The sequence below is a fragment of the Phyllostomus hastatus genome, unplaced genomic scaffold (assembly GCF_019186645.2).
Source record: "Phyllostomus hastatus isolate PE091 unplaced genomic scaffold, TTU_PhHast_1.1 phas_contig_210, whole genome shotgun sequence".
Lineage (NCBI taxonomy): Eukaryota > Metazoa > Chordata > Mammalia > Chiroptera > Phyllostomidae > Phyllostomus > Phyllostomus hastatus.
Window position 1 is genome coordinate 15,617,933 of NW_025333737.1, and position 13,566 is coordinate 15,631,498.

Below are 13,566 nucleotides of genomic sequence, written 5' to 3' on the forward strand. Positions count from 1 at the left end.
ACATGTATATTTGTAGGTATGTGTATATATTTGTGTATATACTTGTATGTATTTTCAACTCTGCCTGCTGCAAGGGCCAAGAAGCAAAAACATTCCAGTAGCAATGAGCAACTTAGTGCCCAGATCTTGGGCTGGGACAGGGAAAAGACACATGTAGCTATGCTGGAAAGTAAGGAAGAGCTTAAAAAAGGGGGTGATCATAGGGACACAGGGGCCAACTTAAAGGGGCTCCTACTGCCCAAACCTGAGACATTTGATCACTGAGTAAGTGCAATAATAAATTATAAACCATTGGAGAAAAACAAGAATTCATGAGCCTGTATTAATAATTAATAAATGAATGAAGAAAGAGGGGAAAAGGAAAATGATTTTCAAGCAGCTATAACAAAAATACCATAGACTGGATGGTACAGCATTCTCACAGGTCTGGGGGCTGTGAAGTCCAAAGTCAAGGTGCCAGCAGATTCAGCATCTGATGAGAACCTCCTTCCTAGTTCATAGATGGTGGTCTTCTAGCTGTGTCCTCACATGGTGGAAGGGGGAAGAGAGCTCTCCAGGGTCTCTTTTACAAGGACTTTAATCACATTCATGAGGGCTCCACTCTCATGACCTAATCACCCCAAGGGCCCACCTCCTAATACCCCCACATTGGGGGTTAGGATTTCAACATGAATTTTGAGAGGGCATAAACAGTCCACTGTATTCTCCCCCTGGGCCCCCCACATTCATGTCCTTCTCACATGTAAAATACATTCATCCCATCCCAACAGGCCAAAAGTCTTTCCTCATTCCCATATCAACTCAAAAGTCTGAAGTCCAAAGTCTCACCTAAATATTATCTAAACCAGATATGAGTGAGACTTAAGGTACAATTCATAGCGAGGCAAATTCTTCTCCAGTTGCAAACCCATGAACTCGAACAAGTTGTGTGCTTCCAAAATACAAAGGTGGGACATGCATGGGATCAACACGCTCATTCCAAATGGAAGAATAGGAAAAAAGAAAAAGAAAGATATACCAAGGAAGTCCAAAATCTAATGGCAAATTTCATTAGACCTTAAAGCTTGAAAATAATTCTCTTTGGCTCCAGGCTCTGACTTTCAGACCCACGGTCAAAGACTGCCTGGTGAATGTGGAGGCAGTGCTGGACTTGTTCTGTACCTGTGATAGTAAAGATTGGACCAGGCAAGAATCACCAATATCTGGTAGACCTAGGGGAGGTTTTGATGAGAAGCACTCTCTTTGCATGGTTTTAAAAGGACACTAATACAACACAGTTTATTAATTGCAAAGGAGAAAAAGAATCAGTAGTAGAGAAACTGGATGACACCTCAACATGTTTTAAGTATCTATGAGCACATGTACATAAAGATATATTTTTTCCTTCTTTACTCAAATGGAAACGTCATAAATATGGCATGATACCATTTTTGTTTATTTTCACATAAAATATTTCTGGAGATCATTCTCTAGCAGTGCATGTAGGTTGGACATCTTTTTTATGGCTGAATACTCTTCCATTGCATATTTGATAATAGCAGCAGAGCAATAAAGATAATGACATTAAATACTGATGTAGTAGCTAAACCCTATTCTAAGAGTCATGCTTATATTGGCATATCTAATCCTCTCAACAATACTATGAAATAGGTATGACTGTTATTCCCATGTTGCAGAAATAAAAACTGAGGCATTGATTGTTTAAATAACTTGCCCAATGTCACAAAATTAGCAAGTAATAGACAGGACCAGCTACCTAATTTGTGGGGTCCAGGGTAAAATGAAAGTGTGGTCCTCTTGTTCAAAAAACAGGAAAAAAGTGACATTAAAGGTACTAAAATATAAAGCTTTCCCTTTCTTCCATGGTATTTGTCCTGACTTGACATGGTGTCTTTTCTTATTTAATGGCATCTAAGCAAAGGAAAATTAAAAGTTTAAATCATCAGAAGGAATTTTACCACATATCTTTATCTTGTGCAATGTCAGTTTTAAAAATCATTTATTTAACTCATATGTTGAATTGCTGAAATTATACAATTTATATTTTGTTGCTTGCACTTGCACATGTATTTTGTTCTTACCAGAATAGTAGGAACTCTGGATAAACTAACTCAGCTCTGGCTGGTGTGGCTCAGTGGATTGAACGGCGGTCTACCAACCAAAGGGTCACCAGTTCGCATCCCAGTCAGGTCCCAGTCAGGGCACATGCCTGGGTTGTGGGCCAGGTCCCCCGTAGGGAGTGCAGGAGAGACAACCACACATTGACGTTTCTCCCCCTCTCTCTCCCTCCCTTCCCCTCTGTCTACAAATAAATTTTAAAAAATCGTTAAAAAGAAAAAAACTAACTCAAATGTTTTGATTTCACTTCTTGCTATGGGCATGTTCTGCCATTATTCCACTTTCAGCTTACTGAGGAGTAAGGAAGGGCTGAAAGAAAAAGGAACCCTGGGTTGCCTTTTCCTTCTATGTCATCATTTTCAGCATCAGTGACTGGCTAGTACAAGGCAGTAACACGAGTAAGGAAAGATATATAGTTCCTTGGTCTTTTGTGTTTCTTAGAATGCATTGCCTTTTTTCTGGGTTGGAAGCAAGTTCTAGTTTGAATGGAAAGCATGGATTCTCAGGGTTTACTCAGTCATACATGTAACACATATACCTTGCACTCACTCTGAAACTGGCTGAACTCCCATATTACGGGTGCTCCCCCCACCCCCAGAATTCTGTGCTCATGGAGCATCACACGTGCTTTATGTAAATGAGGTTACAAGGAATGCTGACACCTAATTTGCATATCTCCTCTGCTTCCTCATCCATTGCCCAATTGGACTTTATTTACAAAACCAAAGTTCAAAAGTAAAATTATTAAAAATTTCGCCCTTGCTGGCGTAGCTCAGTGGATTGAGTGCGGGCTGCGAGCCAAAGCATCGCAGGTTCGATTCCCAGTCAAGGCACATGCCTGGGTTGCAGGCCACGGCCCCCAGCAACCGCACATTGATGTTTTTCTCTCTCTCTCTTTCTCCCTCCCTTCCCTCTCTAAAAATAAATAAATAAAATCTTAAACAAAATCTTTAAAAAAAATTTCAAGATGGCAAGAGCAGAGTGTGGGGCCCTGTGTGACTGCTGCACAGGTCATATGCCCATGAAGACAGCCCTGGTGACAGTGCAGGAGTCAAATTATAATTATTTAACCAGTCCTATAATGAAGTGCATTTAACTTCACCTTTTGCTATTAGAACAATTGTTAAAAAAACACACAAAACAAAAACCATGTATATATACATTATCTCAAATTTGGAAGTAGAGAAATATACTTTTTTTTTCATTTTATTTAATGTGCTCTGATAGAATCTTACTTATATTCTCTGGTTGAGATTCAAGGCTTCTTCTTCATGAGCAACAACTCTATGGTGATAATGAAATAAACTGCCCCATACTTCCAGACTTTTCGGAGAACCTATCAGTGAGGTAAACGTGAGACCATAAAACAGTGCCTGCCACATAGTAAGGTGCTCAGTAAATATTTAAGGAATGAATGAATTTCTAGAGTTGGAATTGATGAATTAAAGGGTATTTGCATTTATAATTTTGATGGCTATTGACTAATTGATCTCCATAGATATTGGAATAACTTCTATTTTTGCCAGTGATGTAAAAAAATGATTTCCCCCTCTCCATCGCCAACACAATGTGTTAGCAAACGTTTATCTTCATGACCTGTTAGATGAAAATAGTATCTCAGTGGAGCTTTAAATGCATGTCTTTTAGTCAAATTGAGCAACTTTTCATTTTTTTTTTTAAAGGGAGAGAAACATCAATGTGTGGCTGCCTCTCATGTGACCCTCACCGGGGACCTGGCCTGCAACTGAGGCATGTGTCCCGACGAGGAATAGAAGCAGCGACCCTTTGGTTTGCAGGCCCATGCTCAATCCACTAAGCCACACCAGCCAGGGCAGCTTTTTATTCTTTTAAGAGCCATTCCTATTTCTATCCTTGTAAAATTTCTGTCCTTTGTCCATTTTTCTAGAGATGCCATTTTTTAAATATTTTCATAGTGAAATATATCACACATACAGAAAAATATATTAAAGTTTTTGCATATTTTAATAAACAGAGCAAATACGTGTGTCCCCATCACCTAGTGAAAAAGTAGAACACTGTCTCTAAGAACAACCTCTACCCCAATCAAACAAAACAACCTCTGCCCCATGAGCTCACCTTTTATTGTGTTCATTTCTTTCCTTTTCTGTATAATCTTACAACCACCTATCTATTACATCCCTAAACAATATAGTTGAATTTTGCCTCCTTTTAAACTTTATATAAATGGAATCATAGTGTATATGTTTTTGCATCTTGCTTTTGTGTGTTCAATATTACCTTTGTAAATACATATAGGTTGTTGACTATAACCATAGTTTATTAATTTTTGTGGTACGAATATATGACAATTCAACTATGTTGGTAAACATTGGGGGTGTGTTTCCAGTGTGGGACACTGAGGAACAATGCTGCTATGACTACAACTATTCTTGTACAGTAATACTGACACTTAAAATTCTGCATTTTCTGGCAATATATATCCAGTAGTGGAACTGCTGGGACATCAAGTATGCCTATCTTTAGTTTTATTAGATTATATAAATCTAATATAATCAAAGCAGCTGTGCCAGTTTACACTCCCACCAGCACTATGAGGATTGCTAGTCTTTATTTATTAATTTGTAAGAGGTCTTTATATTACAGCATTATAGAAATTAGCCCTTTGTAATAGGAGTAGCAGAATTTTCTTTCCAAGTTTACAATCCCTTTAAGAGGCACTGATGTTCTTCCACCTCTGCCTGCCGCCCCTCCACCTGAGAAATGAAAATGTAACTAGGAGAAGTGGAATATTCTAATTTTGAAGCATTTAAATGAAAAATAAGTGTTCTGGGTTAATCACCTTATCACTCTTGCCCTAGCTGGTGTAGCTCAGAGGACTGAGCGTGGTTTGTGAACCAAAGGGTCACTGGTTAGATTCTCAGTCAGGGCACATGCCTGAGTTGCGGGCCAGGTCCCCAGTGGGGGCCATGTGAGAGGCAACCACACACTGATGTTTCTCTCCCTCTCTTTCTCTCTCCCTTCCCCTTTCTCTAAAAATAAGTAAATAAAATCTTTTTTAAAAAGTCACCTTATCACTCTTAATTTGCTATTATACATGTCACTAATACAAATAATCATGCCAGAAAATTTCATGGAATGCTCTGGAATACAAGATGTGAAATATAATAATAATAGTAGTTACAATAGTAAATAGTAGTTAAAAATAGTAGTTAAAATAACAGTGCCTGTGTCAGGCACTGTGTTAAATCTATTATATGTATTAACCAAGTTAATCTTCACAAAAACCAAGGACGTAGGTACTATATATATGTATATATATATATTTTTTTTTGTCCCACTTTACAGACATATGAAATAAGGAGCTAGATCAAAGATGTTTTCTAGGGCTGATTTAAGCAAAATTATAAATTCAGAAAATATAATTTCTTTTTTTTAATATCAGTAGACTCATCTTTTAATAAGGGTTTCTTTTTAAGATTTTATTTATTTATTTTTAGAGAGGGAAGGGAGGGAGATAGAGAGAGAGAGAGAGAGAGAGAGAGAGAGAGAAACATCAATGTGCGGTTGCTGGGGGTTATGGCCTGCAACCTAGGCATGTACCCTGACTGGGAATCGAACCTGCGACACTTTGGTTCGCAGCCCGAGCTCAATCCACTGAGCTATGTCAGCCAGGGCTTAGAAAATATCATTTCTTAACTGATAAAGTTTTCTTTTTATAATTTGTTTTTCCTCTTGGGAATAAATGATACCCTATCCTGGGTTCCTTTCCCCCATGTCCTCAGATTTTCTGTATTCTGCATAGCTCTCTTTTTTTTCTTTGAAGAAAGACAAAAATGTGTATGTTTCTTCCAACCCTCTCTCATAGTCCCTTGTTCTTTTAGTCACAGGGACATCAGAAATCTGTAGGCAGCACCGGGAATCAGAGAGAGCTAGGAGCAAATGGGGAAGCTCAGAGAGAGAGATGTAGATAAGAAGTGAAGTGCAGGGTCAGCAGCCTGGCATGGGTGTGTGTGGGGTGGAAAGGATGCTTTCTTGAGGGTATGGTTCTTAACCTGTGGTCCGCAGATTAGGAAACCCACGAATTTAGATCAGGACAAGGCTGATTTAGATCAGCCTTTATTTTTGCTGAAGTGTAACAGAAAAACTTTTTTCAAGTACAAATGGAGACAACAAACCAAGTAGTATTGGCAATACCTGTGATCGTGTTGCCAGTAGACATCACAGATATTTTCCAAATATATTACAGTTGTTGCAAAGATATTAACATATTATTTATACTCATTTACTACCTCACATTACAGTGATCATTAGGCCTGTTATTAGATCATATTAATACATTAATTGCTATATCACACTTTATCACACTAGATAATCACACTTGCTATATCACACTAGATATTGCTATATCACACTTTTCAACACATTTTGAAAACTAGTTTAATATCATTGCTTTCCTTTGAATTCCTATGTATACTTCTTATGCATTTGAAAACACTCTGAGAAGAGGTTCATATGCTTCACCAGACTGCCAAAGGGTCTGTGGTATGAACAAATTAAGAACTTGGCTTTGTGGATATTTTCTTGGCTTTCATTCTTAATGAATGATCCTAAAGAGGGTCCCTGAAGTGAGTCTCAAGACCAATGAAGCTCTTATAGTTCTATTAGTCTATTTTTCCAGAGACCCTTCCTCTTTTAACTTTCAGGCCTCTTAAATGTCAATTTTTCCTTTTTTTTAATTTTTAAATTTTCATTTTAATTGTTGTTCAAGTACAGTTTTCTGCCTTTTACCCATCCCAGCCCACCCCCCAGACTTCCTCACCTCCCTCCTGTTTCCACCCCCCCCCCTTTTGTTATTGTCCATGTGTCCTTTAGGCTTGTTCCTGCAAACCCTTCCCCTTTCCCCCTGAAATTCCCTCCCCTCTTCCCTGTGGTCACTGGCAGCCTGTTCTCAATTTCAGTGTCTTTGGTTATATTATATTGTTTTTTTTTCTTACCTCACTGACCCTTTTTCTGTTTCTTTTCATCCTTGTGTGAGTATCTTTTAACACTTCAGTGGGGGAGTTTATCCTTCAGCCTGTCATCAATCACCATATTTAGGTGGAGACCCCCAGATCTCCTCTAGTCCACACTGTCCACCCTCTCCCAAGTTCTGTAACTCCAGTTGCCTTTGGGACACCTCCACTTAGTTTTGACACTGGCCTCTGGAATGGAACGTATTAAAAACTAAGATTCCACCCTAAATCTGAACGTTATCCCACTTTGCCTGGACGACCATCTTGTCTGCTCCCCCTGGTTTTTCAACCTTAGAATTATTTGTAAATTTAAACCGATTACTTAAAGAAAACTGGAATCTTTGTGAATTGTACAAAAATCAAAAGATACAAAAGGATATGCAGTGAAATATTAGTCTTCCTCCCACCAATATTTCACTGCATATCCTTCTTCCTCCCCCTAGGCACTCATTTCTCTGGTCCAGGAGGAAACCACTGTTTGTAGCACTTTGAGTCATTTTTGATTCCTTCTTGTATTGGCTATATCTTAAGTCCTTCCCTGTTTGTAAGATGTGTGTCCTTCTCTCTCCAGGCTCTAGTGACCTTATATCTGGTTGACTTTATATATAAGTATTAATATGTGCATATTTTATACATATATACACATATAAAATATCCCCTATGGCCTTCCGGCCTCGAGTTTTCATCATATCGCTTCCTGGATGAAGAACCTACAAGGGTGAGAGGCCGGGGATGGGGGTGATGGAGAAGAGGATCTAAAGAGGATTTAGGTAGAGGGTTTGGAGTGGCCGACGGGTGGGAAGCTCTGCCAGGATGCCTATTTCTGTTCTTCCCACCTCCGGCCTCCTTTCAGTCCTCTCGTCCAAATGTCTCTCTTTTCTAAAAGCCGAGGCAGAGATAGCGAGACACAGAGACAGAGACGCCGGGGCACCAGCATCCCTCTCCCCCTTCTGTCCCGCCCCACAGTTCTGACGGACATCCGCTATCAGCCAATGCCAATTACGATGTATGCAGGAAGGGCCAATTAGAGACAGAGGAGGGCGGAAGAATCCCCGCCCCCACTTCTAGGCTTGGTTGAGCCGTGCAGGTAGGTCCGGGGCCCGGGGAGCCGCCGTTGGCACTGGTGCCTCGAGGGGTGGGTGCACGAGTCGGTGGGGGTGATGGTGGGGAAGGGGAGGCAGTCCTGTCCCCAGGAGTCCGAGGGGGCGGCCCGGCCGGGAGGTTGGGGAGCCGAAGGGCCCGGTGAACGGGCGCCGCCGAGGGCCCTGGAAGCGGCTGGGCTGGGGGAGTCGGGACGCGTGTGTGGGGCACAGGGACCCCCGCCCCGCGCCCACTCGCAGGCCTCTGGGCCGCTGGCCGTCGGCCGAAGGGTCGGGGGCCTGGTGCCCGGGGGCGGGCCGGGGCTGGGCCGGGGCTGGGCCTGGGGCCGGGGGCGCCGAGTAGAGCCCGGGGTGCAAGGCCGGGCCGAGGTGGGACGGACCGACGCGGAGAGGAAGGGAAGCTGCATCCCCCGGGCCGCCCCTCCTGAAGCGAGCTGGGACAACGGCCGCAGGCGCCCCTGCCCTGGGCTCACTTACCCATTCGCCCCCTCCCTAACAATGGGGATGGGGCAGAAGGAGTCGCCCCCCTGCGGGAAGGTGAGGGGGATAGGTTTGGGACCAGGGTCCAAGGTGGGGGGAGGGGTGAGAACTCAGGATGCCCCCTTTCTCTTCTCTCCCCCAGCCTTTTGCGGTGGGGATCCTGGAAGGGCTCTTAAAGCCTACTGAGACTTAAGGTCAAGAGTCAAACTCGCCCCTCCACCCCCCGACCAAAAAAAAAAAAATCCGATGAGCGTTAAGAAAGTGGTGCCAAGTCTTACAAGCCGAAGTGACAAACACACAGCAAGAACAAATCTATACCAGAGATTTTCACTTTTAATTTTTCTTTAAGAAATGAGGGTATTGTATAGTCTTTGATTTTTCGAGATTTATTTTACAGAGGTGGATGCTGTTATTTTTGTCCCTACTCGGCAAGCCTCCATTTTAAGCAAAGTAGTAACTGGTTAAGCTGGAATTTTCATTCAGGCGTATGACTTGAACAAGGATCCTAGAGAGGTCATTTAATCCATCCTGCCTCCGGGCAAACTTGCCTTGCCCCTGGTCCTCAAAATTAAGTTTGGTTTGATTTTAAAAACTCTAGGAAAGAAGGTTCTTTTACTTCCTTGTTACACTTCAGTTAAGAATAGATTTTTTTTTTCTGTAGAATGGGTCCTGAAACTTAATAAAATTGGGACAATGGAATGATCAGAGAGGCTTTCATTAAATCAAATTAAATATGGCAAGGGTCTTTTTTTAGATGGTCAGTTAACACATCACTTTCCAGTAATTTTATGATAATCATTTTTCTACCTGGGATTTGGTTTTCTATTTGATAAGCAGTTTTATATTATCTAAAGTATGTATTACATATTCAATCCACTTTTTATGTAAAATATATTTCTACATAACATGCCCACATTTGCCCTTTTCCAAAGAGGATTGTGTTTTGTACATTTTTTTTTAAGGATTGTGAGGCAACAGTACTTCAAATCTCTGTCCAGATAGCTTAAACTATTTGCTTATTCTTGATTATTCTTTTAGTCTAAATGAAAGTCTTCTCTTTCAGATACCTTCTTGAAACAAAACAATTTTCCTACCTGCTCATACTTGGTGACTGAGGGATTACTAAGACTCCCTTCATTTCTGAGCATTGTCTGAGCTATTGCTGACACTATGAGTGCTCTTTGGATGCCTCTTAAGGTAAGATGTGTTATTTTTAAAATTAAAGGTCTCATTTTATTTTTTTAGAATTGAGAATATCCTAATTCTTAAATTCGCAGTTCTTCAGCCCTCTTACCTGACACTCCTTTCCCCTCAAAAACTACTATTGTGTTTGCTTCCTAGGACTGATTGGTTATTCCTTACTTTGTATTGTTACTTTTCTTGGTTGGTGTAGTTGAAATATTAGTGAGGTTCTCAAACTAACTTGCATTAGAATGATGCGTTAATTTTATATTAGGAGAACCCACATAGTTGTAAAATTCTGTTCCTATCTCAGTAGGATGGATTGGCAATTTTGACATCCAGATCCACTTTCAAACAGGTACTTTAGAGTCCTGGGTACTAGGGTGTGTCCCATTCTTGCAAATCTGTAGCTGATTCATGTGTTACAAAAGATGTGTCATTAACCACTTGTTTACTGTGAAACTTCATTTAGGATATTAGAACATTCTAAGACCTGTTGTTTTATGTATACAATGCTGTTGGAGAATTCTGAGGCTTCCCAGTCCTTTGCATGGGAATTTACACTATTTTTCTGAGCAGGTAACCCTTTATGCCAAGTTTCATGTCACAGGATAAGCCTCTTTTGGGCAGTGTGGAAAGATGATCTTTAGATGAAAAAGCTCTTGTTGATGTGGTCTGTCTCAGGTCTCTTGACTCCTTCCAATCTCTTGTGCATAGATGGCCAAAGGACACTGCATTAGGACTAAGCAGAGGGGCAAAGCTTAAGACATACGTAGGGAGGAAAATGGGAGGACGGATGGAGAGAGGAAGACAAGGAGTGATGGAAACTCTCTACCAGCTTCACCCGGTGGCACAGGTTGCCTCCCTTTGGGGCTAGGTATTAGTGTAGTTAGGTCATTTGTTGTGTGGTAATCTGCCCTATGGTATAGATCAGAGAATAATACAATCTGTGTAAACCAAACATTTGGGCTGTTGTAAATCTTTTGGTAAATGTAGACTGAGTTCTCACCTTTATTTATGTTGCAGCTGCTACTGTTGGATAATGAGTGCTTACATTAGTGTGAAGGAAGTTGAAGTGACACAATTTTTCCACGATTCTCCCTGCAGAATGGAGGGGGAGCATGGGGAACCCAGTCAGAAGTCCTGAACCCTTAGGGATTAGAGGACCTTGTACAAGAGTATTTCTCTTTGGTACTGAGTGTTTGGCACCAGGAGCTGGTGGCCTTTATTATCTTTAGGAAGCAGGCAAGGGGATATCCATAGGTACTAGTTCCCTAGAAATCCAAGAAAACTGAGATCAATATATTGGGTTTTATTTTATAGTCACATTGGTTTTAACTAATGTATTAGATACACAGAGGCCTGTTTTTTAAGGTATATGTGCTGTTTAAGATTTTATCTTTAGCCCTGGCTGGTGTACCTCAGTGGATTGAGTGCGGGCCTGTGAACCAAAGGGTTGCTAGTTTGATTCCCAGTGAGGGCACATGCCTGGGTTGCGGGCTGGGTCCCCAGTGGGCAGAGCTTGAGAAGTAGCCACATATTGGTATTTCTCTCCCGCTTTTTTTCCTTCCCCTCTCTCTAAAAATAAATAAATAAAATCTTTTAAAAAAAGATTTTACCTCTAAATCTCTGAGCCTGGGTTGTCATACAGTTGACCCTTTAACAACCCTTTAACAACTTTAGGGGCCCTGACTCGCACCTCCTGCCAGTTGAAAATAGTGAATAACTTAATTTTTGTTTAAATTTATTGATTTTAGAGAGAGAGGAAAGGAGAGAGAGAACATCGATTTTTGTTCCACTCCTTCATGCAATCATTGGTTGATTCTTGTATGTGCCCTGACTGGAGATCGAACCCATAACCTTGGGGCATTCAGACAATGCTCCAACCAACTGAGCTACCTAGCCAGGGAAATAGTGAATAACTTTTGACTCCTCCAAAACTTAACTACTCATAGCCTATTGTTGACATTCTTACAGATAACAAACAATTTATTAACACATATTTTGTATGTTATATGTATTATATACTTAAAACAAAGTAAGTCAGAGAACATTTGTTAAGAAAATCATGAGGAAGAGAAAATACATTTATAGTATTTATGGAGAAAAAATTCTGCACAGTTCAAACTCACATTGTTCAGGGGTCAGCTATAGTTCCACAATAACCCTTGAAGTTGTACCAAAGACCTCTGGCTTGGTAGGAACACAGAATGGAAGTCAGCGTTGCATTCCGTATAAGTTCCCACATGTTAACTACTTAAGAATGTACTCATGTGGCTGCCTTAATTTTATGTTTCCTACTAGTGGAAAGCCTGTTCTAAATCTAAATTAATTTTTATTTGTTAACAATTTCCTCCTTTTATTACTTAAAAAAAACCCTTAAATTATAGTGTTTGATCTGGGCAGGGAAAAAAGGCACTTTTGGGGGGAAGATGATAGTATTGAATTTGCAGGATGGAAAAAAAGGGAGACAGAGAGAACTTTATTCTCTTTTTTAGTTGTAAATATCTTTAAAATGTTCTTGAGAAGTATTTTTAGGTTGCAGCGATTTATTTTTTAAGTAAAAAAAAGTATGCCAGCCTAATTAAATTGTGTACTTTGGATCCAAAGTGTTCATTTTCTATAGTTCATATGCTTTGCTTCTGATTATCTTATTTGGGAATGATCTCTAGTTCTTATTCAGGTATTACTTAAATGGTAGGCCTGAGTATGTGCTTATTCCCAGGCTTCTAGAAGGTAGTGCCAGTACTTGCCCTTTACCCAAACCAAAGTACCAAAGGAAACATAAGTTAACAACAAAGGACAAATAACTCCAACCAGGAACTCAATGGAAGGCCCTCTTTTTTTTTTTAATTTAAATTATTTTATTGTTGTTTAATTACAGTTGTCTGTGGACAGCACTCTTGTTAATTAGAAGGTCCTATGGAAATTGTTTACCCCTTCCTGTCTATATCAGGGGTCTCCAGCTTTTTTATTGGTAGCCCCGACTAAGCAATGTCAGTGATGTTTGCTGTTTCTAGGGCCAGTTGTCAGGGTTAGGGTATGGGTGAGACGGTAGAGGAACAAGGAGGAGGAGGAGAGTTGGATGGATGGGTGGGAGAAAAGCACAAAGTGAAGATGAGGTGGATAGATGGTCTTTGGTGTGTGACATGGTGCCTCAGATGTCTCAGCTCTCGGACTTCTCGTTGCACTTTGTGCCAGACTGAATTACAGTGAGAGCAGGTAAAAAGTGTCCTTGACAAACAGAAGGACAGAATTAAAATATAACTCAATATGATATGGAAAGATCACCAAGATACACAGTTAAATGATAAAAAGCAAGATGCAGAACAGTGTAAAAAGAAATGGACAAAAGAAAATTTGTATTGGCTTGTTGTATATGCATTTTAAAAACTTTAGAAGGATAAACAAGAAAATAGTGCCATTGGTTACCTGTAAATCTAGGAACTACGCGGGTAGAGCACATTGTGGGAAGGAAAGATGTCTTATTGTATTATATTTTTAAATACGTTTTGATGTTTATATCAAAATAAAAACATATGAAATAAAAAAAAACACTTAAAACACAGAACAGTATCTCAGTCCCTACATCTTTTCTCCTCCTGTGTCTGGAAGTCAAAGAAAAGAGCAAGGGGCCACAGCCACGCCCAAGCAGCCCTTGGACAGTGACTGAAGGGACTCGTGCACAGACG

General features: G+C 40.5%; 1 protein-coding gene across 2 annotated transcripts in view; it reads left to right on the forward strand.

Moving 5' to 3' along the window:
* Positions 1-8,227: 8,227 nt before the first annotated feature.
* The window catches only part of KANSL1 (KAT8 regulatory NSL complex subunit 1), a 148,531-nt gene continuing 143,192 nt past the window's right edge, over positions 8,228-13,566 (forward strand). The window contains exons 1-2 of one of the 2 annotated variants that reach the window (XM_045836021.1): positions 8,228-8,247; positions 9,756-9,889. The gene's annotated coding sequence lies outside the window, so the exon portion shown is untranslated. Of the gene's footprint in view, positions 8,248-8,535; positions 8,750-9,755; positions 9,890-13,566 lie in introns of those variants that run through there. The other variant, XM_045836020.1, reaches the window with a different exon arrangement.